The sequence below is a fragment of the Dendrobates tinctorius genome, unplaced genomic scaffold, assembly GCF_039654945.1.
Source record: "Dendrobates tinctorius isolate UK_male_01 unplaced genomic scaffold, ASM3965494v1 ptg000008l, whole genome shotgun sequence".
Classification (NCBI taxonomy): Eukaryota; Metazoa; Chordata; class Amphibia; order Anura; family Dendrobatidae; genus Dendrobates; species Dendrobates tinctorius.
Window position 1 is genome coordinate 74,916,767 of NW_027361676.1, and position 25,708 is coordinate 74,942,474.

General features: G+C 45.6%; 1 protein-coding gene across 1 annotated transcript in view; it reads left to right on the forward strand.

The window, feature by feature from the left end:
- The window catches only part of LOC141092560 (plasma kallikrein-like), a 147,959-nt gene that overhangs the window by 54,520 nt on the left and 67,731 nt on the right, over positions 1-25,708 (forward strand). The gene's annotated exons all lie outside the window — the stretch shown is intronic.

Here is a 25,708-nt window from a genome sequence, read left to right on the forward strand (position 1 = left end):
GCATCAAAGTTTGCCTGAGCAGACGCATAAGTGGGATGCTCATGCTTATGATGGCGTCGTCTGCGCTTACCAGCCGTGTGCATTCCTCATAACAATGAAGGACTATACAGAGGTCTTTCAGCTTCGAACACTGCACACCAGACAACTCCATGTCTGCCTGCAAACTGCCTGCCCATGTATCTTCCCACAAATGAATTACAGCCTGCCTCTGTTCGCACAGCCTCTGAACCATGTGCAGGGTGGAGTTCCATCTTGTTGCAACGTCGATAATTAGGCGGTGCTTGGGAAGGTGGAGCAATCGCTGCAGCTTCTACATACGACTGGAGTGTACGGGCGACCGGTGGATATGTGAGCACTGTTTTTGCACCTTATGGAGCAGGGGTGTTAACTCCGGATAATTATTGAGGAAGCTCTGCAAAACCAGGTTCAAGGTGTGAGCCAGGCAAGGTATGTGTCTGAGTTTTGAAAGGACTATGGCTGCCACAAAATTCCGGCCATTATCACTAACTACCTTGCCTGCCTCAAGATGTAGACTGCCCAGCCATGACTCAGTTTGTTGCTGCAAGTAGTCGGCCAGTACCTCTGCAGTGTGTCTGTTGTCGCCCAAACACATCATCTTCAACACAGCCTGCTGACGCTTACCACTAGCTGTTCGATAGTGGGACACCTCGTGTGCAACACTGGCAGCTGCAGATGGAGTGCTTGTGCGACTGCGCTCTGTGGACGAGCTTTCGCTTCTGGAGGAGGAGGAGGAGGGTCGAACGCCTACAGCCAACTGTTTCCTATACCATGTCCTAGGCAGCACTGTCCCACCGCCGCTGTCCCCTGTGGACCCTGCATCCACCACATTAACCCAGAGCGCAGTGATGGACACGTAATGGCCCTGGCCATGCCTACTGGACCATGCATCTGTTGTGAGGTGCACCTTTCCACTCACTGATTGCTTGAGTGCATGGACAATGCGGTCTTTCACATGCACATGGAGGGCTTGGATGGCTTTTTGCGAAAAGAAGTGCCGACTGGGTAGGTCATAGCGTGGTACTGCGTAGGCCATGAGCTCGCGGAAAGCTTTGCTTTCAACCAACCGGTAGGGCATCATCTCTAACGAGATTAGTTTGGCAATGTGGGCGTTCAAAGCCAGTGTACGCGGATGAGAGGATGAGTACTTTCTTGTCCTAATCAGAGTCTCTGGTAGGGTGAGCTGGACTTGAGAGCTGCATATGGTGGAACTAGCGGTGGACATGGCGGACTGAGAGAGGGTTGGTGATGGTGATGGTGTTGGTGGTGTTGCTGATGGCCTAGATTCAGTCTTTCGTAGCAATAACATTGTGATTCCATGACTGCTTTGCCATTGCGACGACACCTCGACATTTGCTGCTGGTGGTGTGCTAACCGGTGGGCTTACAGTGGGGGAAGCGATGTAGCGCTGCTGACTACCTTCATTCGGAGCAGGTGCACATGTGGTACGTGAGGTTTGGTAGTCCGTCCATGCTTGCAAGTGCATGGTGGTTAAATGTCTAAGCATGCAACTGGTATTCAAATTTCTCAGATTTTTCCCTCGGCTAAAGGTCTTTGCGCACTTCTTACAGATAACTTTTGCCTGATCATTAGGATTTTGTTCAAAAAAGTGCCACACTGCACTCTTCCTACTATGGAAGACATTTTGAGACCTTGCACGCTGTGCTAATTTGACGGTCTGGCCAAGCTGTCCGGCAACTCTTTTGGTTTTTGTAACACGTTTTTGGACTGCTACGGTCCTGCCAGATAACAGCTGTTGTGATGTCGTTGCCTGCTGCAGATCCTCCTCCTCCTCTTCTAAGCTATTGGCAGCCACACCCTCTTCTCCCAGTGGATGCCAATCTGGGTCAACAACTGGGTCATCCATCACCTCCTCTTCAATTTCATGTGCAACTTCCTCTGTGTCACCGTGTAAGGTGGTATAGTATGTGGGAAGGGGCACCTGAGTTTCATCAGGGTCTGCTTCTGCTTCAGTACACTGCGAGGACAATGTAGTGCTCTGAGTGAATGTACCAGCAGAAAAATCTAGCAGTGGCTGTGCATCAGTGCACTCCATGTCAGATTCATCTTTGACTGGGGAATTCACGATTTGACTTGCTAATCCAGGCATGGTATGTGAAAAGAGCTCCATGGAGTAATCGGTAGTGTGGCCTGCCACATCCTTCACTTTTGGTAGGGGTGAAGGACACAAGGAAAAATGTTGTTCCTGACCAGGAGCCTCCAATGACGACTCAGTGCTTTTATTTTTTGAAACTTCAGAAGAGGAGGCGAGAGAGCTGGAGGCTGTGTCAGCAATGTAAGCCAAAACTTGTTCCTGAAGCTCCGGCTTTAAAAGTGGTTTATCTACTCCCAGAAAAGAGAGCCTTCGAGGCCTTGTGGAGCCAGATGATGATGCAGGCTCAACACCTCCTGACTTAGGTGCTATTGTGCTTTTGCCACTACCAACAGATGCAACACCACCACCACCATCGGGACCAGCTGGCAACCCCCGCCCACTTCCATGGCGTCTTCCACCATACTTGCTCACTATTGTAAAAAAGTACCCAAAATACCACCAGCTATATGGTACTGTAAAAGAAGGTAGAAGGTTTATCTACTATTGTTGAGAATCTGAATCTCACTAGAGATTTGAGGACGCAGAACTATTGTCTCTGGCCCAGTAGAGATTACACCTCAATGTAACAGGCTGAAATTGGATGGTGTATGACAAGGTGTAGGGTGTCTATAGGATTGGTGAGAATTTGGATCTCACTAGAGATTTGAGGATGCTGAACTATTGTCTCTGGCCCAGTAGAGATTACATCTCAATGTAACAGGCTGAAATGGATGGAGTATGACAAGGTGGAGGGTGTCTATAGGATTGGTGAGAATTTGAATCCCACTATAGATTTGAGGACGCTGAACTATTGTCTCTGGCCCAGTAGAGATTACACCTCAATGTAACAGGCTGAATTTGGATGGTGTATGACAAGGTGTAGGGTGTCTATAGGATTGGTGAGAATTTGAATCTCACTATAGATTTGAGGACGCTGAACTATTGTCTCTGGCCCAGTAGAGTTTACACCTCAATGTAACAGGCTGAAATTGGATGGTGTATGACAAGGTGTAGGGTGTCTATAGGATTGGTGAGAATTTGAATCTCACTATAGATTTGAAGACGCTGAACTATTGTCTCTGGCCCAGTAGAGATTACACCTCAATGAAACAGGCTGAAATTGGATGGTGTATGACAAGGTGTAGGGTGTCTATAGGATTGGTAAGAATTTGAATCTCACTATAGATTTGAAGACGCTGAACTATTGTCTCTGGCCCAGTAGAGATTACACCTCAATGTAACAGGCTGAAATTGGATGGAGTATGACAAGGTGTAGGGTGTCTATAGGATTGGTGAGAATTTGGATCTCACTAGAGATTTGAGGATGCTGAACTATTGTCTCTGGCCCAGTAGAGATTACACCTCAATGTAACAGGCTGAAATTGGATGGTGAATGACAAGGTGGAGGGTGTCTATAGGATTGGTGAGATTTTGAATCTCACTATAGATTTGAGGACGCAGAACTATTGTCTCTGGCCCAGTAGAGATTACACCTCAATGTAGCAGGCTGAAATTGGATGGTGTATGACAAGGTGGAGGGTGTCTATAGGATTGGTGAGAATTTGGATCTCACTAGAGATTTGAGGACGCTAAACTATTGTCTCTGGCCCAGTAGAGATTACACCTCAATGTAGCAGGCTGAAATTGGATGGTGTATGACAAGGTGGAGGGTGTCTATAGGATCGGAGAGAATTTGGATCTCACTAGAGATTTGAGGACGCTAAACTATTGTCTCTGGCCCAGTAGAGATTACACCTCAATTTAACAGGCTGAAATTGGATGGAGTATGACAAGGTGTAGGGTTTCTATAGGATTGGTGAGAATTTGGATCTCACTAGAGATTTGAGGACGCAGAACTATTGTCTCTGGCCCAGGAGAGTTTACACCTCAATGTAACAGACTGAAATTGGATGGTGTATGACAAGGTGGAGGGTGTCTATAGGATTGATGACAATGATGCTCTCAGTCCAAGTATGGACGCAGACAGCCTAATAAGCAGGACTGCTGCACAGTGCACACAAAAAAGGCTGGAAAAATGAACGCTTGGTAACTGTGCAGAAAAGAGGAAGAAAAGTATTTTTGCTTTAAAAAAAACAGTTTGCACAGCAGTGTACAAACAGCAATGCAGCTATCAGGGAGCCTTATAAGGCAGCCTAATAACCAACAGAGCTGATGCACAAAAAAATTGAGCCTCCCCTGTCACTGCACACAAAGTGTTGTGTTGTAAGTGGAAATTGCTAACAGCAGAAGCAGTTTCTTTGGTTCTTCTTCCCTGCCTAACGCTTTCCCTACAGAATCAGCAGCAGCAGCAGCTGTCCCTATGATAAGATCGGCATAAGTAAGATGGCGGTCGGCGTTCACGCCCTTTTATAGCCCCTGTGATGCCACACAAAGCCAGCCAATCACTTGCATGCCCTTCTCAAAGATGGTGGTGACCGATGCCTATGTCATCACATTGCCCACAGTGTGCATCCTCTATTAATTATTAATGGCTGAAAAAGGCACTGGCAGCATCTTTTGAAACGCGACTTTGGCGCTCTGGTCGCCGACCTCGTGGCCGACCTCATGCTATGTTCGGGTTTCGTTTCATGAAACCCGACTTCAGTGAAAGTCGGCGACTTTTGAATATGACCAACCCGTTTCGATCAACTCTAGTGTTCATGCATGGCTGTGAACACATTACAGGCAGATTTCAGCTATATTGAGGAATTTAGGTTACAGGCACAAGGTGGTTTCCAAAGAATATAGTGGAACAAAGCAAGAACCTTCAGTGTGCTTGCTGTGAGACATGCATTTATAATGAGACTTGATATTGGCGGAGTGATTGCAGTAGCATGCAGTTCAGTTCTGAGGTGTTTGAGAGAGATTGTTGTTTATAGAAGCTTTTGACTATACACGGTGTTATGATTAAAGTATCATAATAACTCCTAATTAAAGGGAATTTGTCACCCCCTATGACCAGTATCTGCATTAATCTTCTGCGCAGGCACGGTGAGTCACTGCACAGTGGCAGAGACTCGCCATCGCCTGCGCAAAAGTTCAAAGCAGAGACTGCCCATAGAAGGGCGGAAAGGGTTCGCGTAAATCGGGCACATGCATACTGCATGCTCGGGATTACAGCGCCAAGCAGGTAAGTGTTACTCTGTTGGGAGGGGAAGACCATTATAATGAAGTCAGGAAGCAGTGATTTCTTCCGGGCACTGCACTCCCCGTAGCCTCTAAGAAATGATTAGCATATAACAATATAGGCAAATTTCTCAAGATCTATACCGCAGCTATGAGGCTAAGACTGATTTAACCATTCTATTACCTGTATGGCCATAGTAGTAGATCAAAATCATCCAGGGGGTGACAGATTCCCTTTAAGTTCAGCACTGTACTGAGAACTGGTTGCCTCATAGCCAGAACAAGGATGATTGTTATGGTGAAGAGTAAAAAAGTGAATCAGCTCTTCAGGTGGCTGTTTATGTAAGATTTTGTAATGTAAATCAATTATTTTCTAGTCATTAGTAGTGATTAGTGATGAACGAGTATTCTCATTGTTCCGGTTTCCTCCAAGTATTTTAGCGTGCTCGGAGATTTATTGTTTGTCGACACAACTGCATGATTTAGGGCTGCTAGACAGCCTGAATACATGTGTGGAATTTCTAAAAAACAGGAATCCCCACATATATTCAGGTTGTCCAGCAGTCGCAAATCATGCAGCTGCGTCGACACAAACTAAATTTCCGAGCATGCCAAAATACTGGGAGGACACCCAAATATGCTCGGGGAAACCCGAGTAACAAGTATACTCGCTCATCACTAGTAGTGATGCAAAAAAATGAAAAATAAAAGTAGAAAGCAGGGGTTCAAAACCTGTAAGTACTTAATATTTTCTCTACTTTTTATTTATCTTCAATTTATTTTTGTGTGGTGTGGTACAGCGAAGATTGTTTTGCTGGATGGGAGATACATTTCTCCCAGCAGGTTAAAGTTTGGACAGGATTTTCCCTAAAGACAAGGACCTGCAATGATCACGGTAATGTGATCAGCCCATGTGATGTTGACCTCACCTGTGGGTGAGGTTATGGGCTATGTAATGGAGGTTGGTGTTTGGCACATGGTGAGTGTGTGTTGAAGATACAGGAACTTGGCTGGAGTTAGCCTGAATTTGTTAGCAGGATTACCCACGCTGCAGAGCTATAGCAGCAAGACTCCAAACAACCCTGGGAATGGCACCCGGCGAATGCCGCTGACCTGGCATCCGCTTAGTTAAGCCCGTCCCGTGCAAGGATGAGTCTGGAACCAATGGTTCTTCAAGCTGGAGTATGCTTATGTTTTCCGTTACTTTCTGTTAACCTGCTGTTTTCCAAAGTGACATTAAACCACTGAATTTGGACTTTAAGCCTGTGTGTTGCCTCGTTACTGCGGCCCTGCCATTGCCTACCAGAGCAAATCCCTACAATTGGTGGCTTGAATGTGGGCATACGCAGTGAGACCGGGCTGTTTTTTGCAGATATTTTGCTCGGCACTCCAGCTTATGTCCTGGGTGAAAAGAGTGCCGCAGACCCAGGTGGGGAACTTTCCAGAAATGGAGACAACAGTAAAAATGCATATGGAGACCATGCTACAGCAGCAGCAGGCTACCCAGCAGCAGCAGGAAACTGGCTGTTGATACAGCACATCACGAAGGCACATACAACAGGAACTACCCGGGGAATCTATGATGTCGGGAAAGTGGTTCGTACAGCAGTTCCCAAGATGGAGAAGTCTGACGATGTTGAGATGTACCTGGAGATGTTTGAAGAAGTGGCTGAGAGGGAGAAATTTCCCCAGGACAAGTGGGCAGAAATAATCTCACCGTTTCTGGCCCCAGGATGGCAGAAAGCCTATATGGACTTACCCACTGAGCAAAGGGCGGACTGCATGATCGTCAAGGGTGAGATACTGGCACGTCTTGGGGTAAATGTGTTAGGCTGGGCCCAATAGGTACACCAGTGCGAGTTTAACTCCAAGCCGGCTCAGTCCCAGTATTATGACCTGGTGCACCGGTTACAAAAGTGGTTGCAGCCTGAGGTATTGTCTCCCATGGCCATGCTGGACCGCATAGTGACTGATACATTTTGGAGGGCTTTGCCCCACTCCCTCCAAACATGGGTCATACAGGCCTCCCCTACTAAGGCCTTCAGATGAAAGACCTCATAGAGAGATATGGGGCTACCAAAGGGAGGGACTTCCCGGAAGGTAACAGGAAGGTTCCCTAAGTCTCCACCCCGGACTAGGCGAGCAGAGCCCAGGAAGGCTGCTCAGGACTTATCTGGGAAAAGAAGGAGCCCCATAATCTGCTGGCGGTGCCAGGAACCAGGTCATATGAGAGCTGATTGCCCCCTCCTGGCTGAGCCCATGGACACAAACTTTGGGTACCGCCAGTCACACTATGTGGATCCGATGTGTGCAATGGGCACCCCGAAGGGTCACAATATTGAACATTTGTGTAAGGTTGACGTGGAGGGCACCCCGGCTGTGGCCTTACTGGACTCAGGGAGTCTCGTAGCCCTGGTACGAGCCACTCTGGTACAAACCAGCGAGTATACTGTTCGGAATATTGGGGTGTTGTATATACATGGGGATCTGAAAGACTATCCTACCGCACTAGTGGTGATAAACATACAAGCGGGGAGGCAGTGCCACGAGGTGTGGGTTGTGATTAATTTGCATTATGAAGTGATAATTGGAAGAGACTTTCCTTTGTTTTCTGTGCTGTGGCCAACTGTTGTCCCACTCTCTGAACAGCTGCTGGCACCAGGGGCAACCAGGTTACATTCTCCAGAAGTAGGGCATGAACCTGGTGGCCCAGAGGAAGAAGTGCTGGCGGTAGGGCTAACCTTCCCTTCGGTGGAGGAGGGGAAGAATCCTCCCATAGAAGTGTTGGCTGGAGAGGTGGAAGATTTGCCGCCGGGACCTGAATTGTCAGACTTAAATGTTTCAGGTGACAATTTTGGTACAGCGCAACTCAGAGACCCTACTTTGGCTAGAGCCAGGGAGAATGTACAGTTTGTCAATGGGGTACCCCAAAACCCTGAGGCAGCTACAGTGTTGCCACGCCTTGAGCTGAACTGAGACTTGTTGTATCGAGTCGAGAAAATACGTAGGGAAATGGTAGAACAATTACTGGTACCTCAGGCATATTGTAGGCTGGTAATGGATTTAGCGCATGCTCATGTACGTGGTGGGCATTTGGGCCAAAAGAAAACCTTAGACCGAATTCTGCAGCGGTGTTATTGGCTAGGGGTCCATGCAGAAGTTAAACGGTACTGTAATTCCTGTCCAGTATGCCAGGTAACCAGTTCCCAGCCTCACTTCCGCAGTCCTTTGGTGCCATTACCAATTATAGAGGTACCTTTCGAAAGAGTGGTAATGGATCTGGTAGGGCCTGTCAATAAGTCAGCAAGGGGACACCAACACATCCTTGTAGTTTTAGATTATACTACCCGGTATCCTGAGGCCATTCCACTGCACCACACGTCAGCTAAGCTCATAGCAAAAGAACTCATGGGTATGTTTTCGCGGGTGGGAATTCCTCAAGAGATTTTAACGGACCAGGGAACCCCATTTATGTCAAAAATTATGAAGGAACTCTGCCGCTTGTTAAATGTTAAACAATTGCGCATGTCGGTCTATCATCCCCAAACAGATGGTCTGGTAGAAAGATTCAATAAGACACTGAAGAGCATTTTAAAAAAGCAATTTCCAAAGATGGGAAGGATTGGGATCTCTTTCTGCCATATTTGTTGTTAGCAGTGCGGGAGGTGCCCCAGGCATCTACGGGGTTCTCGCCCTTTGAACTATTGTATGGCAGGCATCCATGGGGCTTACTCGATATAGCCAAAGAAGCATGGGAGAATCACCCCCCCATAAAAGTGTGATAGAACATGTTGCAAAAATGCAAGAAAGAATGGAGACAGTCCTACCGTTAGTCCAGGAACATATGGAGGCAGCACAATGGTTGCAGAGTCGGGTCTATAACCGGGAGGCTCGGGTAAGAACCTTTAGTTCTGGGGATCGGGTGTTGGTACTTGTGCCTTCAATGGATAGTAAATTTCTTGCAAGGTGGCAGGGGCCACACAAGATTATGGAGAAGGTGGGGCCAGTAGACTACAAGGTACACCAACCAGGTCGGAGGAAGCCAGAACAGGTTTACCATGTTAATTTGCTTAAACCATGGAAAGATAGAGACCACCTTGGTGGGGATAGTCCGCTGCTTGCATTTCAGATGGAGAAGGCTCCATTAACTCTGGGGGAGTCAGGAGAAGCCCTCTCCATAGTCAAAATAGCAGATACTTTGTCTCCAGGTTCAGGAGGTCCGGGAGTTTGTTAGCCGAAATACGCTCCCTGGACACACCTCCTTAATCCAACATGACATTGTTACGGAGCCATAGGCCAAAGTCCGACTAAAGGCATATCGGGTGCCTGAGGCCTGGCGACACTCCATCGCGGAGGAGGTAAAACCTATGCTGCAGTTAGGGGTCATTGATGTTAGGAACGGCGGAACGTGCTAAATAAAAATAATAATAAAGTGCGGTCGCCGCTCAGGGTCCATCGTGCAGTAGGTGATATAACCGCTGCTAAGTGGTGGCAGGAGCAATATGGTAGAAATGCGCACAGGGTTAAACTTCACCCAGGTGCGCAGAGCAATCTCAGTTAATTCACAGAGATGCCAAAAAAGTACTAACACAAAAAGCCTGTTGAGGTCGCAGTACTCAGTAAAAATGCACACACGGTATCAGGTCACAGGAGTAGCCCAAGACGGCGGCATTACGTTCGTCTAGACCTACCATGTGCGGAGCATCGCAACTGCGGATGCAAAGGGGCTGCTACTGCAGTGCGGCGTGGACACTGCTGATAAACGAAAAGGCTAAGACACAAGCGCAATGTCGGATGCTAGCAGCTGTGGATGTTGCAGCAGAGGAGTGCCTGGAGCTGATTCTAACTCAGTCCCTAACCACATACGTAATATCAGAGGGAAGGGATTTTATAATGAGTCATTCACCAGAATCATACATCCGTCCTCATACACACACAGCAGCAAGTAAGTCTATACTAACGCATGGCGGAACAGCCATGCGCGCCTTTTATAGCAGCCAGGACCTTCCGCAAGCTTCCAGATCTCTGGGATGGAGCAATGAGATCTGGAGCGGGACCTGAGCACATAACTCCCGATCTCCAATGGGAGATCGTCCCATGAGCATGCTCAGTAGGAGGACAGAAGGACTTAGCCTCAGGAGAGATTTGCTGCAAGGCAATCTCCTCTGCAATCTCCTCTGCAGTAGATAAACAGCAGAAGACTGCAGAATGGGAGGGTCTGGATCCCTGCAGAGTAAACGCAGAAATCCCATGCCTAACATTACCCCCCCCTCCTAGGGCCCCCTCCTCCCTGAACCTTCTGATCCACCAACTAGTGCCCATCAGAGATTTAGGCCTCAGACTCGTCCGAAGGGAAGTCTGATGTCCCGGTAGGTGACAGGGAGGCCCGGGACAAATGGAAGGCATCAGGGGCTGCAAGATCGCCAGGTTTGAGAAGGGACCCATGGGAGACAATGGGAGCAGAAGTTAAAGTGGAATGCCACTGTGTGTTGGCAGGCGTCTCCACCCTTCGTTTAAGGAGACTATTCCGAGCACAAAAGGCGCAGACCCGAATATATTTTTTAACATCCCGAGCCCTGTGCAGCCACCAGTAAGACCCTGCCAGGAGTTTTGTGGTCTGCATATAGCCACAGGGACCACACCTCCTGGACGCGTGTGCCCATGCGAGAACCTTCGGCCGAAGACAGGGAGGAACAAGGGTCTTGCCCGGCGGCACAGAATTTGGCTGTTGCGGGGCACTGTTGTTCTGAGAAACTGCGTGTTGACAACTATAACCGCAACTGGAGTCTTGTGCAGGACGCGCCTGGAGAACGGCGCAAGACACCTCCATGGGCTCTGGGGTGGAACCTCTGGCTCGGGTAGTTCCAGAGGCTCAAAAAAATTTGGAGCCGAGGTAACCGTCCGTTTGGATTGAGCACGCTCCATACCGCGCTCCGAAAAATGGAGGTCAATGCGGGTGGAAATGGCAATGAGCTCTTCCAAACTTACAGGAACCTCTCTGGTAGAGAGAGCATCTTTAACATGCTCCGCCAAACCTCTCCAAAACACAGGGATGAGGGCTTTATCAGACCACTCCAGCTTCGAAGCCAGTGTCCGAAAATGGACGGCATACTGACTAACCGAGAGAGAACCGAGTCAAAGCAAGAAGCTGAAGAGAGGTGTCGTGCGTAACCCGTGGACCGAGGAAGACCTGCTTAATAGCTGTTAGAAACTGAGCAGCAGTCCGAACCTCTGGGTCACCACGCTCCCATAATGGCATAGCCCACTCCAATGCCTTGCCCGACAAAAGGGAAACAATAAACCCCACCTTGGCCCGCTCCTTAGGGAATCGCACAGCCAGTAGCTCCAGCTGAATAGAGCACTGGCTGATGAAACCCCTATAGGAGGCGCCATCGCCAGAAAATTTATCGGGCAACGGGAGGCGGGTAACTGTCGGCGCAAGGGAGGACGTGGACATACGTGAAACGGCGTCTGTGACTGCCTTTACAGCAGCTTCGGTTTATTGTGCAGCTGAGAGAGCCCTCTCAAGAGTGGCTAACCAGCCCTCAAGCTGCCGAATACGCTGTAACAGTTGCTGCTGTTCTGCCATCACTAGCCAGACCCTGGCACTAGTATAATGTTAGGAATGGAGGAACGCACTAAATAAAAATAATAATAAAGTGCGGTCGCTGCTCGGGGTCCACCGTGCAGTAGGTGATATAACCGCTGCTAAGTGGTGGCAGGAGCAATATGGCGGAAATGCGCACAGGGTTAAACTTCACCCAGGTGCGCAGAGCAATCTCAGTTAATTCACAGAGATGCCAAATAAGTACAAACACAAAAAGATTGAGCCTGTTGAGGTCACAGTACTCAGTAAAAACGCACACACGGTATCAGGTCACAGGAGTAGCCCAAGACGGCGGCACTATGTCCGTCTAGATCTACCGTGTGCGGAGCATCACAACTGCGGATGCAAAGGGGCTGCTACTGCAGCGTGGCGTGGACACTACCGCTAAACGACAAGGCTAAGATGCAAGCGCAATGTTGGACGCTAGCAGCTGTGGATGTTGCAGCAGAGGAGCGCTGGTGCTGATTCTAACTCAGTCCCTAACCACATACGTAATATCAGAGGGAAGGGATTTTATAATGAGTCATTCCCCAGAATCATATATCCATCCTCATACACACAGCAGCAAATAAGTCTATACTAGCGCATGGCAGAACAGCCATGCGCGCCTTTTATAGCAGCCGGGACCTTCCGCAAGCTTCCAGATCTCTGAGATGGACCAATGAGATCTGGAGCGGGACCTGAGCACATGACTCCCGATCTCCAATGGGAGATCATCCCATGAGCATACTCAGTAGGAGGACAGAAGGACTTAGCCTCAGGAGAGATTTGCTGCAAGGCAATCTCCTCTGCAATCTCCTCTGCAGTAGATAAGCAGCAGGAGACTGCAGAATGTGAGGGTCTGGATCCCTGCGGAGTAAACACAGAAATCCGACGCCCAACAATTGAAGAGTCCCAAAATGAGTGGGCCAGCCCACTAGTCCTAATACCCAAGTCTGATGGGACGCTACGGTTCTGTAATGACTTAATTAAATTTCAAAATTTGACACCTACCCCATGCCCCGGTTCGCTGAGTTTGGGCAGGCATGGTATTTTTCAACCCTTGACCTCATAAAAGGTTATTGGCAGGTACCCTTAACAGAGGCAGCAAGGGAAGAAACAGCGTTTGTAACACCCGAGGGGCTGTTCCAATATAAAGTATAGGGCTAGGTGCCGTGCTGTCTCAGGAGGTTAATGGGGAAGAGCATCCCGTTAGTTTCCTAAGCCGGAAGCTTACTCCAGCCGAAAACAGGTACAGTATTGTGGAAAGAGAGTGCCTGGCCATTAATTGGGCACTGGAGTTATTGTGCTATTATTTGCTGGGGAGATCGTTTCATTTGGTGACAGATCATTCCCCTCTTACATGGATGAGTCAAGCTAAAGAGAGGAATGCATGAGTCACCAGGTGGTTTCTGTCCCTGCAAAATTTTAGTTTTTCAGTAGAGCATCGGTCCGGCAGACTACAGGGGAATGCAGATGCCCTGTCCAGAGTTCACTGTATGTCATGTGTCCACCTCCCTAGGGTTGAACAAAGGAGGGAGGTATGTGGTACAGCAAAGGGTGTTTTGCTGGTTGGGAGATACATTTCTCCCAGAAGGTTAAAGTTTGGACGGGATTTTCCTTAAAGACCTGCGATGATGTCACGGTCACGTGATCAGCCCATGTGATGTCGACCTCACCTGTGGGTGGGGTTAGGGGCTATGTAATGGAGGTTGGAATTTGGCACATGATGAGTGTGTGTGGAAGATACAGGAACTTGGCTGGAGTTAGCCTGAATTTGTTAGCAGGATTACCCATGCTGCAGAGCTATAGCAGCAAGACTCCAAACAACCCTGGGAATGGCACCTGGCGGATGCTGCTGACCTGGCAGCTGCTTAGTTAAGCCCGTCCCGTGCAAGGGTGAGTCTGGGACTAGTGGTTCTCCAAGAGAGACAGATGGCTAGGACAGAGCCTCGCTATCAAGGACATGTGTATACCGCGGAGCAAAGTCCCGTTCCAGCGGTTCCACACACTAGACTCAGTACCGTGCTAGATACGTTTGAGCACAGGAAATCTTCCTGCCTCCCAGAGACTTCGCCAAGACGTCCCACGCTATCGTTGGATCCTCGCCTGTTACAGACCTCACCGAGACAATATAACTAAACATCAGCCAACAGCATTTCAATATGGGGATGCACGTTCTAGTCCAATGGCCCAGTTGGAGAGTGAACAGTCCAGCATAGAAAAGGAACAGCATTCCATCCAGATGATTGAAAATTTCATAAAGACTTTATTGCAGAATAAAGTCTTTATGAAATTTTCAATCACCTGGATGGGACGCTGTTCCTTTTCTAGGCTAGACCTCACCAAGACATCATGTGCTGATGTTGTCGGTGCCACCATTGGAACCCTGAGGAACTGCATGCAAGACTATAGACTGATAAGTTTGACCTCTTTATTACTGAACTTTCCTTTGTCACTGACCTCTCTGAGTCTACTCAACTTAAGGGTGTGTGCACATGCTGCAGATTCTGCTGCGGATCCGCAGCGGTTTTGGTCCTGCGGATCTGCAGCAGAATTAGCTGTGCTGTACAGTACCTTTATAGCCTATGGGAATTGAAACCCGCTGTGCAGACGCTGCGGAATTTTCCACGGTTTTCAATCCGCATAAAGAAAAGACATGTCAATTCTTTCTGCGGATTCCGCAGCGGTTTACCATCTCCTCCATTATAGAGGTGATAAACTGCAGGGCAAAACCGCAGGCTAATCCGCAGATAAACCACAGGTCTTTTGACCTGTGGATTTACCTGCGGATTTTGCAAAACCAGAATCCGCAGCGTGAGCACACACCCTAAGTGTTCCACCTTGTATATGTATCCAAACTGTATTTAGCGGTGGTGGTGATTGACTAGCTCTCATCCTCTATCCATTACAGTAAATGGCTGCCCACTCTCCCCAGTCCCACAAGCTCGCTGCCTCGGGGTAATCCTTGACGCTGATCTCTCCTTCAAACCACATATCCAAGCCCTTTCCACTTCCTGCCGACTTCAACTCAAAAATATTTCACGGATCCGTTCATTCCTCAACCAAAAATCTGCAAAAACCCTAGTCCATGCCCTCATAATCTCTCACCTTGACTACTGCAACCTCCTGCTCTGTGGCCTCCCCTTGAACACTCTCGCACCCCTCCAATCTATTCTAACCTCTGCTGCCTGACTAATGCACCTGTCCCCCCGCTATTCCCCAGCTTCTCCCCTCTGTCAATCCCTTCACTGGCTCCCCATTGCCCAGAGACTCCAGTACAAAACCCTAACCATGACATACAAAGCCATCCACAACCTGTCTCCTCCATACATCTGTGACCTCGTCTCCCGGTACTTTCCTGCACGCAACCTCCGATCCTCACAAGATCTCCTTCTCTACTCCCCTCTTATCTCCTCTTCCCACAATCGCATATAAGATTTCTCTCGCGCATCACCCCTACTCTGGAACTCTCTACCACAACATATCAGACTCTCACCTACCATCGAAACCTTCAAAAAGAGCCTGAAGACCCACCTCTTCCGACAAGCCTATAACCTGCAGTAACCACCGATCGACCAAACTGCTGCATGACCAGCTCTACCCTCGCCTACTGTATTTTCACCCATCCCTTGTAGATTGTGAGCCTTCACGGGCAGGGTCCTCTCTCCTCCTGTACCAGTTATGACTTGTATTGTTTAACATTATTGTACTTGTTTTTATTATGTATACCCCTCCTTACGTGTAAAGCGCCATGGAATAAATGGCGCTATAACAATTAATAATAATAATAATAATAATAATAATAATAATTCTGTCCTTCACAGTGCAGGGCTTATTGCCAGGGTCATGCAGAGATTAGGTATCCTGCGTGGTGATAGGTGCGGAACCTATATAAGGATAATAAGGCAGAAAAGGTGATGTTAAATCTGTCTAGGGGTCTCCACTCCCCTTTCCCTAGTGTTTTGTTCCCTTTCCCATATCCCTTCATGTTGCACTTAGCCTTTCCTACACATTGCGTGACATCATGTATCATGTACATCATAGAAAAGACAGTGGAAACTTTGGCACATAAATATGTAGCTTAAAGGAAACCTGTCTGCAGGATTGTGCACAGTATCGTATAGACAGTGTCAGGTCGACGCCGTTATACAAATTAAAATGATACCTGGTGATGAAATCCGTCTTATGACTGTAGTTTAATCTTTATTTTCAGTTTTGAGTTAATTAGATTCTCATGCTTCAAGACAGGTCTGTGGGGTCTTCATGCGGTGCTCTGCTTATGTATTCATAATGCAGCCTGCTGACAGGTCACTGATCCCTCAGTGATCTGCCCCCTAGTTTGCATAATGAATATATATACAGTACATAATACAAAAAAAAAAAACGTTCTGCAGGTCATCTGCATTCTAAAGTAGTTTGTGTTGCAGAGACGTGGTTGGACTCTTTATATTACATTTTTCTTTTTTTATGTATTTGGAAAGATATGGCAAACAGAAAAGGGGTGATATAAAAGCAAGCTTCACAGTGGAAATAAAGGGGAAGATTTGGAGGAAGTTCAAACCATATGTGTGGAATTATGAAGGAAGGTAAAGATTGAAAAATTAGAAAATTAGTTTTTGGTTTGATCTATATAATTCCCAACATCACTGAGGTCAGAAGTTGGAAGGTCGATTGCATAATCATATTTCATGGGCTGTGCAGGCTGGTACATAATGATATGGGAAATATTTTTCACTAAACAGTTATTGACCAGTATCATCATACTATCTCAACCGCAAAGGGGAGAAAAATCCTCAGAATATTGCAAGATATTTTTATAGGCCAGATTGTGTAAGACCCAGTAAGAGGTGATGCTCTATTGGATCTTGTCATTTCTAAAAATGCAGAGCTTGTTGGAAATGTCATTGCTTGCAGAAATTTGTACAAGGAGTCCCTTTAATGGATGTCATGCATGTACAGTATTTAAAAGAATGACCTGTTTAGAAGAATACGAATGCGACCAACCAATAATAGAAAAGTTACATACTTTATTGAAAAAATAGTAATAAAACCATTTTAAAAAGTATAGATATAGAAACAATATACAGAACAAGAAAAACGGGAAAAAAGGGGTGGGGCAGGTTGAAGACAACAAGGTTTAGTTATCTGCTCATGTCAATATCAATAGAGATAAAAATCTATAGGCATAAATATATGTACAGTTGTGGCCAAAAGTATTGACACCCCTGCAATTTTGTCAGATAATACTCAGTTTCTTCCTGAAAATTATTGCAAACACAAATTCTTTGTTATTATTATCTTCATTTAATTTGTCTTAAATGAAAAAACACAAAAAGAATTGTCCTAAAGCCAAATTGGATATAATTCCACACCAAACATAAAAAAGAGGGTGGACAAAAGTATTGGCACTGTTCGAAAAATCATGTGATGCTTCTCTAATTTGTGTAATTAACAGCACCTGTAACTTACCTGTGGCACCTAACAGGTGTTGGCAATAGCTAAATCACACTTGCAGCCAGTTGACATGGATTAAAGTTGACTCAACCTCTGTCCTGTGTCCTTGTGTGTACCACATTGAGCATGGAGAAAAGAAAGAAGACCAAAGAACTGTCTGAGGACTTGAGAAACCAAATTGTGAGGAAGCATGAGCAATCTCAAGGCTACAAGTCCATCTCCAAAGACCTGAATGTTCCTGAGTCTACCGTGCGCAGTGTCATCAAGAAGTTTAACGCCCATGGCACTGTGGCTAACCTCCCTAGATGTGGATGGAAACGAAAAATTGACAAGAGATTTCAATGCAAGATTGTGCGGATGTTGGATAAAGAACCTCGACTAACATCCAAACAAGTTCAAGCTGCCCTGCAGTCCGAGGGTACAACAGTGTCAACCCGTACTATACGTCGGCGTCTGAATGAAAAGGGACTGTATGGTAGGAGACCCAGGAAGACCCCACTTCTTACCCCGAGACATAAAAAAGCCAGGCTGGAGTCTGCCAAAACTTACCTGAAAAAGCCTAAAACGTTTTGGAAGAATGATCTCTGGTCAGATGAGACAAAAGTAGAGCTTTTTGGGCAAAGGCATCAACATAGAGTTTACAGGAGAAAAAAAGAAGCATTCAAAGAAAAAAACATGGTCCCTACAGTCAAACATGGCGGAGGTTCCCTGATGTTTTGGGGTTGCTTTGCTGCCTCTGGTACTGGACTGCTTGACCGTGTGCATTGCTTATGAAGTCTGAATACTGCCAACAAATTTTGCAGCATAATGTAGGGCCCAGTGTGAGAAAGCTGGGTCTCCCTCAGAGGTCATGGGTCTTCCAGTAGGACAATGACCCAAAACAGACTTCAAAAAGCACGAGAAAATGGTTTGAGAGAAAGCACTGGAGACTTCTAAGGTGACCAGCAATGAGTCCAGACCTGAATCCCATAGAACACCTGTGGAGAGATCTAAAAATGGCAGTTTGGAGAAAAATATTCAGGATTGAGAGTCCTCAGTAGTTGATACCTTTTAATGGCTAACTGAAAAGATGGTAACACATTGCAAGCTTTCGAGACTACTCAGGTCTCTTCATCAGGCTAGACTAATACAGATTTTAGTAGACCTTTACAACTATGTTAGTCAGACTGCAAGATGTATAGACAATATGTATAGACAACTAAACTTAAATCCCACATGGCTTACACCTGCTGTTAGGAAATCAATTAAATCTCAAGGATTAGCTCTAGCATTTCAAAAATACAAAAAACTGAAAAGCATCTGTCAAAACACAAAATAAATGGCAGAACAGGTGGATTCCCTAAATAATAGTAACAGAAAGTTGCTCTTAATATGTCAACCAATATACACGGCTCAATATAGAGTGGGTACAGAAAGTATTCAAACCCCTTAATTTTTTTTCACTCTTTGTTTCATTGCAGCCATTTGCCAAATTAAAAAAAGTTCATTTTTTTCTCATTAACCCCAAGGGTGGTTTGCACGTTAATGACCAGGCCAATTTTTATAATTCTGACCACTGTCCCTTTATGAGGTAATAACTCTGAAACGCTTCCATGGATCCCGGTGATTCTGACATTGTTTTCTCGTGACATATTGTACTTCATGTTAGTGGTAAAATTTCATTCAAATAACTTGCGTTTATTTGTGAAAAAAATGGAAATTTGGCGAAAATTTTGAAAATTTCGCAATTTTCCAAATTTGAATTTTTATGCCCTTAAATCACAGAGATACGGCACACAAAATACTTGATAACTAACATTTCCCAAATGTCTACTTTACATCAGCACAATTTTGAAACCAAAATTTTTTTTTGTCAGGAAGTTGTAAGGGTTAAAAATTGACCAGCGATTTCTCATTTTTGCAACACCATTTTATTTTTACGGACCACATCACATTTGAAGCCACTTTGAGGGGTCTATATGAAAGAAAATACCCAAAAGTGACACCATTCTAAAAACTGCACCCCTTAAGGTGCTCAAAACCACATTCAAGAAGTTTATTAACCCTTTAGGTGCGTCACAGGAATTTTTTGAATATTTAAAAAAAATGAACATTTTACTTTTTTTCACTAAAAAAATAATTCAGGTTCAATTTTTTGTATTTTACCAAGGGTAACAGGAGAAATTGGACTGCAAAAGTTATTGTGCAATTTGTCCTGAGTACGCTGATACCTGATATGTGGGGGGGAACCACTGTTTCGGTGCATGGCAGACCTCAGCAGGGAAGGAGCGCCGTTTGACTTTTTCAATGCAAAATTGGCTGGCATTCAGATTGGACGCCATGTCGCGTTTGGAGAGCCCCTGATTCACTTAAACAGTGGAAACCCCCCCAAGTGACCCCATTTTGGAAACTAGACCCCCCAAGGAACTTATCTAGATATGTGGTGAGAGCTTTGAACCCACAAAGGCTTCACAGAAGTTTATAACGTACAGCGGTACAATTAAAAAATCATATTTTTTCCTCAAAAATGATCTTTTCACCCCCAATTTTTTTTTTTCCAAGGGTAACAGGTCCCTAAAAGTTATTGTACAATTTGTCCTGAGTATGCCGATACCCCATATGTGGGTCTAAATGACTATTTGGGCGCATGGCAGAGCTCGGAAGGGAAGCAGCGCCATTTGACGTTTTTGGCTGGAATTGAGATCGAACACCATGCTGCGATTGGAAAACCCCTGATGTACCAAAACAGTGGAAACCCCCCACAAATTACACCATTTTGGAAACTAGACCCCCAAAGGAACATATCTAGATGTGTGGTGAGAACTTTGAACCCCCAAGGGCTTCACAGAAGTTTATAACATACAGTCGTACAATTAAAAAATCATATTTTTTCCACAAAAATGATCTTTTCACCCCCAATTTTTATTTTTCCAAGGGTAACAGGACCCTAAAAGATATTGTGCAATTTGTCCTGAGTGCGCTAATACCCCACATGTGGGGGTAAGCCACTATTTGGGTACATGGCAGAGCTCGGAAGGGAAGCAGCGCCATTTGACGTTTTTGGCTGGAATTGAGATCGAGCACCATGTCACGTTTGGAAAGCCCCGATGTACCAAAACAGTAGAACCCCCCCAAATGACACCATTTTGGAAACTAGACCCCCCAAGGAACTTATCTAGATGTGTGGTGAGCACTTTGAACCCCCAGTGCTTCACCGAAGTTTATAACGCCCGGGCGTGAAAATAAAAAAATCGTATTTTTTCCACAAACATGATCTTTTAGTCACCAAATTTTTCATTTTCCCAAGGGTACAAGGAGAAATTGGACCCCAAAAGTTGTTGTCCAATTTGTCCTGAGTACGCTGATACCTCATATGTGGGAGAAAACTACTGTATGGGCACACATCGGGGCTCGGAAGGGAAGTAGTGACGTTTTGGAATGCAGACTTTGTCTGTGGGTGTCATGTTGCTTTTGGAGAGCCCCTGATGTACCTAAACAGTGGAAACCCCCCACAAGTGACCCCATTTTGGAAACTAAACCCCCTACGGAACTTATCTAGATGTGTGGTGAGCACTTTGAACCCCCCAGTGCTTCACAGAAGTTTATAACGACCGGGCGTGAAAATAAAAATATCGTATTTTTTCAACAAACATCATCTTTTAGTCCCAATTTTTTTTATTTTCCCAAGGGTAACAGGAGAAATTGGACCCCAAAAGTTGTTGTCCAATTTGTCCTGAGTACGCTGACACCCCGTATGTGGGAGAAAACTACTGTATGGGCACACGTCGGGGCTCGGAAGGGAAGTAGTGACGTTTTGGAATGCAGACTGTTGAGAGTTCATTTTCCCCTTCACCGTTGATGTCTGATGAACTCCCTCTGCTGGTGAAGAGAGGTAGTGAAATTGATTGGGTTGGGAAGAACCTGTCATCTGAACAGGTGGAGCCTGATTGGACACCCGGAATCACTGAGTGGATATAAGGCAGTCGACGCCCTACAGGGGTGCTGGTGATCCTTTCTGCTCTGAGCTCTTGCAACCAGTTTAGTCCTGTTTACTGAAAGCTAAGTTTTTGCTCTCTTATTTTTCCATGAGATTTTGTCTGTTTGCTTAGTGTTTTGTGTTCAGCCTGCCTTTGTTGGGACGGGCTGAGCTCCATCTTTGTCTCTGATCAAGTTGATCTCTTTGTTCAGTCTTCAGAATATACCTGAGTGCTGATATAGTTATTTTAAAGTCTAGTGACTTCAGGGCCTTTTTCTATCAGACTTGTTGGACATTACTTTTGGCAGAATTTTTGCGGATTGCAGCCAGCATCTTTTCTGTCCTTTCCTATTTAGTTAGTTGGGCCCCATCGTTTGCTAAAACCTGTCTTTCTGTCTGTGTTTGTGTTTTCATCTGCTTTTCACCGACAATACATGTTGGGGGCTGTCTATTGCTTGGGGTCTGCTCTGGGGCAGTTTAGATTTCCCCTTTCTTTCTTTAGGCTTATTTAGTTCTCCGGCTGTGAGCGAGGGGTCTAAGGCACCGTAGGAACCCCCCACGGCTACTGTTAGTTGTGGTGAATAGGATCAGGGGTCTGCAATCCGATAGCTACCAACCTCTCCGGTTTTCTGGACTTAGCTTGTATTTTTGTTTTTTCCTCCTTTGGTGACTCATTCATAACAGCAGACTTTGATGGAATGGTCTGCGGGTGTCATGTTGCCTTTGGAGAGCCCCTAATGTACCTAAACAGTGGAAACCCCCCACAAATGACCCCATTTTGGAAACTAGACCCCCTAAGGAACTTATCTAGATGTGTGGTGAGCACTTTGAACCCCCAAGGGCTTCACAGAAGTTTATAATGCCCAGGCATGAAAAAAAAAAATCGTATTTTTTCCACAAACATGATCAATTAGTCTCCTTTATTTTCCCAAGGGTAACAGGAGAAATTGGACCCCAAAAATTGTTGTCCAATTTGTCCTGAGTACGCTGATACCTCATATGTGGGAGAAAACTACTGTATGGGCACACGTCGGGGCTTGGAAGGGAAGTAGTGACGTTTTGGAATGCAGACTTTGATGGATTGGTCTGCGGGTGTCATGTGCGTTTGGAGAGCCCCTGATGTACCTAAACTATTGAAACTCCCCACAAGTGACCCCATTTTGGAAACTAGACCTCCCACGGAACTTATCTATATGTGTGGTGAGCACTTTCAACCCCCAAGTGCTTCACAGAAGTTTATAACGCCTGGGCGTGAAAATAAAAAAATCATTTTTTTCCACAAAAATGATATTTTTGCCCCCAATTTTTTATTTTCCTAAGGGAAACAGGAGAAATTTGACCCCAAAAGTTGTTTTGCAATTTGTCCTGAGTATGCTGATACCCTATATGTGGGGGTAAAAAACTGTTTGGGCGCATGGCAGAGCTTGGAAGGGAAGGAGCACCATTTGACTTTTTCAACGCAGAATTGGCTGGAATTGAGATCAGACGCCATGTTGCATTTGGAGAGCACCTGAGTGCGCAAACAGTGGAAACCCCCCAATTATAACTCCAACCCTTACCCCAACACACCCCTAACCCTAATCTGAGCCCTAGCCCTAGCCCTAACCCTAACCCTAGCCCTAACCCTAACCCTAATGGGAAAATGGAAATAAATACTTTTTTTTAATTTTATTATTTTTCCCTAACTAAGGGGGTGATAACGGGGGGTTTGATTTACTATTTATGGCGGTTTTTATGTTTGGCGGCTGTCGCACGCTAAAAGACGCTTTTTATTGTAAAAATAGTTTTTGCATCACCACGTATTGAGAGCTACAATTTTTCGTATTTTGACCCACAGAGTCATGTGAGGTCTTATTCTTTGCGGGACGAGTTGACGCTTTTATTGATACCATTTTCGGGCACGTGACTTTTTTGATCGCCTTTTATTCCGATTTTTGGGACACAGAATGATCAAAAACCAGCGATTCATGAATTTCTTTTGGGGGGGGTGAGTTTACACCATTCCGTGTGCGGTAAAATTGATAAAGCACTTTTATTCTTCGGGTCGGTACGGTTACAGAGAAACCTCATTTAGGTCTTTTTTTATGTTTTGTCGGTTTTTTGCAATGAAAACAATTTTATATAAAAAATAATAATTTTTGCATCGCTTTATTCTGCGAGCTATAACTTTTTTATTTTTTTGCGGATGATGCTGTATGGCAGCTCGTTTTTTGCAGGATAAGATGATGTTTTCAGCGGTACCATGGATATTTATATGAGTCTTTTTGATGGCAGGTTATTGCACTTTTTGTTCGGTGGTATGATAATAAATCGTTATTTTTTGCTTCGTTTTTTATTTTTATTTTTTAAGGGGTTCGCTAAAGGGGTTAACTATCAGGACAGTTTTATAGGGCAGGTCTCTACGGACGCGGCGATACCAAATATGTGTATTTTTATTTATTTTTTTGTTTTTTTGTTTTCAAAAAATGAATTTATTGGGGAATATTTTTTTTTCTTTTACTAATTTATTTAGCGATTTTTTTAAAATCATTTTTACACTTTTTTTTTAACTTTATTACACAGTCCCAGGTGGGGACTGCGCTTTGCAGGCAGTGAGGAAGTCAGCTCCCTACAGGCCCCCGAAGGCCCCCATCGCCATCTTGGATCCGGGGCCTGTAGGGAAGGAGTCCCCAGCAGCAGCACTGCACATTGCGCTGCCGTGGGGGGCTGTTGTGAGTTCATTTTCCCCTTCGTCACTGAGGTCTGTGAACTCCCTATTCTGGTAAAGGAAGGTAATGAGCCTGATTATCAGGCACCTGAGCCTAATGATGATGACTGGCTGAGTGGAGTCACGGACTGGATATAAGGCTGCTGACGCCCTTCTGCCCTGCGGGTGATTACTCTGTGGACTTCTAGGAGACCAGTCTGATTCCTGCTCCTCTAAAGCTAAGTTTTCTGCTTTGCCTTTTAGCATTTTTGTTTTGTTTTTGTTTGCCTTGCTTTTCTGGATTCTGCCATTCCCTGCTGGGGTGAGCTGAATCTCCTTTTGCCGGTTGCTCTGTCTTCAGAATATTCCTGAGTACTGACATAGTCTTTTTGAAGCCTAGCGTCTTCAGGGCCTTTTTCACTGTCAGTCTGTTGGCTCTTATTTTCATAGGGTTTTTCACAGATTGCAGACAGCAGCCTTCCTGTCCTTTCCTATCTAGTTAGCTTGGGCCCCGTCTTTGCTCAGTCTATCTTTCTGTCTGTGTTAGTGTTCTTTCTTCTTGCTTCACCGTCATTATATGTTAGGGGCTGCCTTTTGCTTTGGGGTCTACTCTGGGGCAGTTTAGATTTCCCTTTCTGTCTTTAGGCAATATAGTCCTCCGGCTGTGATCGAGGGGTCTAGGGCATCGTAGGAACCCCCCACGGCTACTGCTAGTTGTGTTGATAGGTTCAGGGGTCTGCAATCCGATAGCTGCCAACTTCTCTGGTTTTCTGGACTTAGCTAGCATTTCTGTTTTTGCCTCCTACGGTGACTCATTCATAACAGAATCACCCGCCATACCGCAGTTCCTAGGGTACTCAATAGCAGGAAAGAATTGTGTTTAAAAAAAAAAAAAAAAAAAAAGTGTGTATATTCTTTCCTCTATATCTCTGAGGCCGTAGGGGGAATTTTTTTTTTTTCTCTCAATGGAGATAAAGCAATTATCTGATCGTGTGGAGCAGCTCGCTGCGGAAGTGCGGGGAATTTCCGCCTACCTTTGCTCATTCGCATGCTGTTGAACCAAAGATCCCTACACCTGATGTATTTTTTGGGGATCGATCTAAATTTTTGAGTTTCAAAAATAATTGTAAATTATTTTTTGCCTTGAAGCCTAACTCGTCAGGGAGCTCCGTGCAGCAGGTTAAATTTGTCATCTCTTTGCTGCGTGGCGATCCCCAGGATTGGGCGTTTTCTTTGAAACCAGATGATCCTATTCTGACTAATGTGAACGCATTCTTTCAAGCCTTGGGGTTGTTGTATGACGAACCTAATGCTATTGATCAGGCTGAAAAGACCCTGTTGGCATTGAACCAGGGTCGAGATTCTGCAGAGTTGTACTGTCAAAAGTTCCGAAAGTTGGCGGTCCTTACTACCTGGAAAGATAATGCCTTGGCTGCTCTCTTTCGGAAAGGTTTGTCAGAAGCCGTAAAAGATACTATGGTGGGGTTTCCTGTTCCCTCCGGTCTTGACGCTTCTATGTCATTTGCCATTCAGGTTGATCGGCGTTTACGTGAACGCAGGATTGCACGATAGGTGTTGCCACCGGTTGAACAGACGTCTGAACCTATGCAATGTGATAGAGTTTTGTCGAGGGCGCAACGTCAGGAGTTCAGAAGGCGTAATAAGCTGTGTTTTTTCTGTGGAGATGCCTCGCATATTATTTCTGTTTGTCCTAAACGAGAGAAACGCTTTGCACACACGTTTTCTGTTGGTGGTGATCAACCTAAGTTTCTTCTGGCAATTACT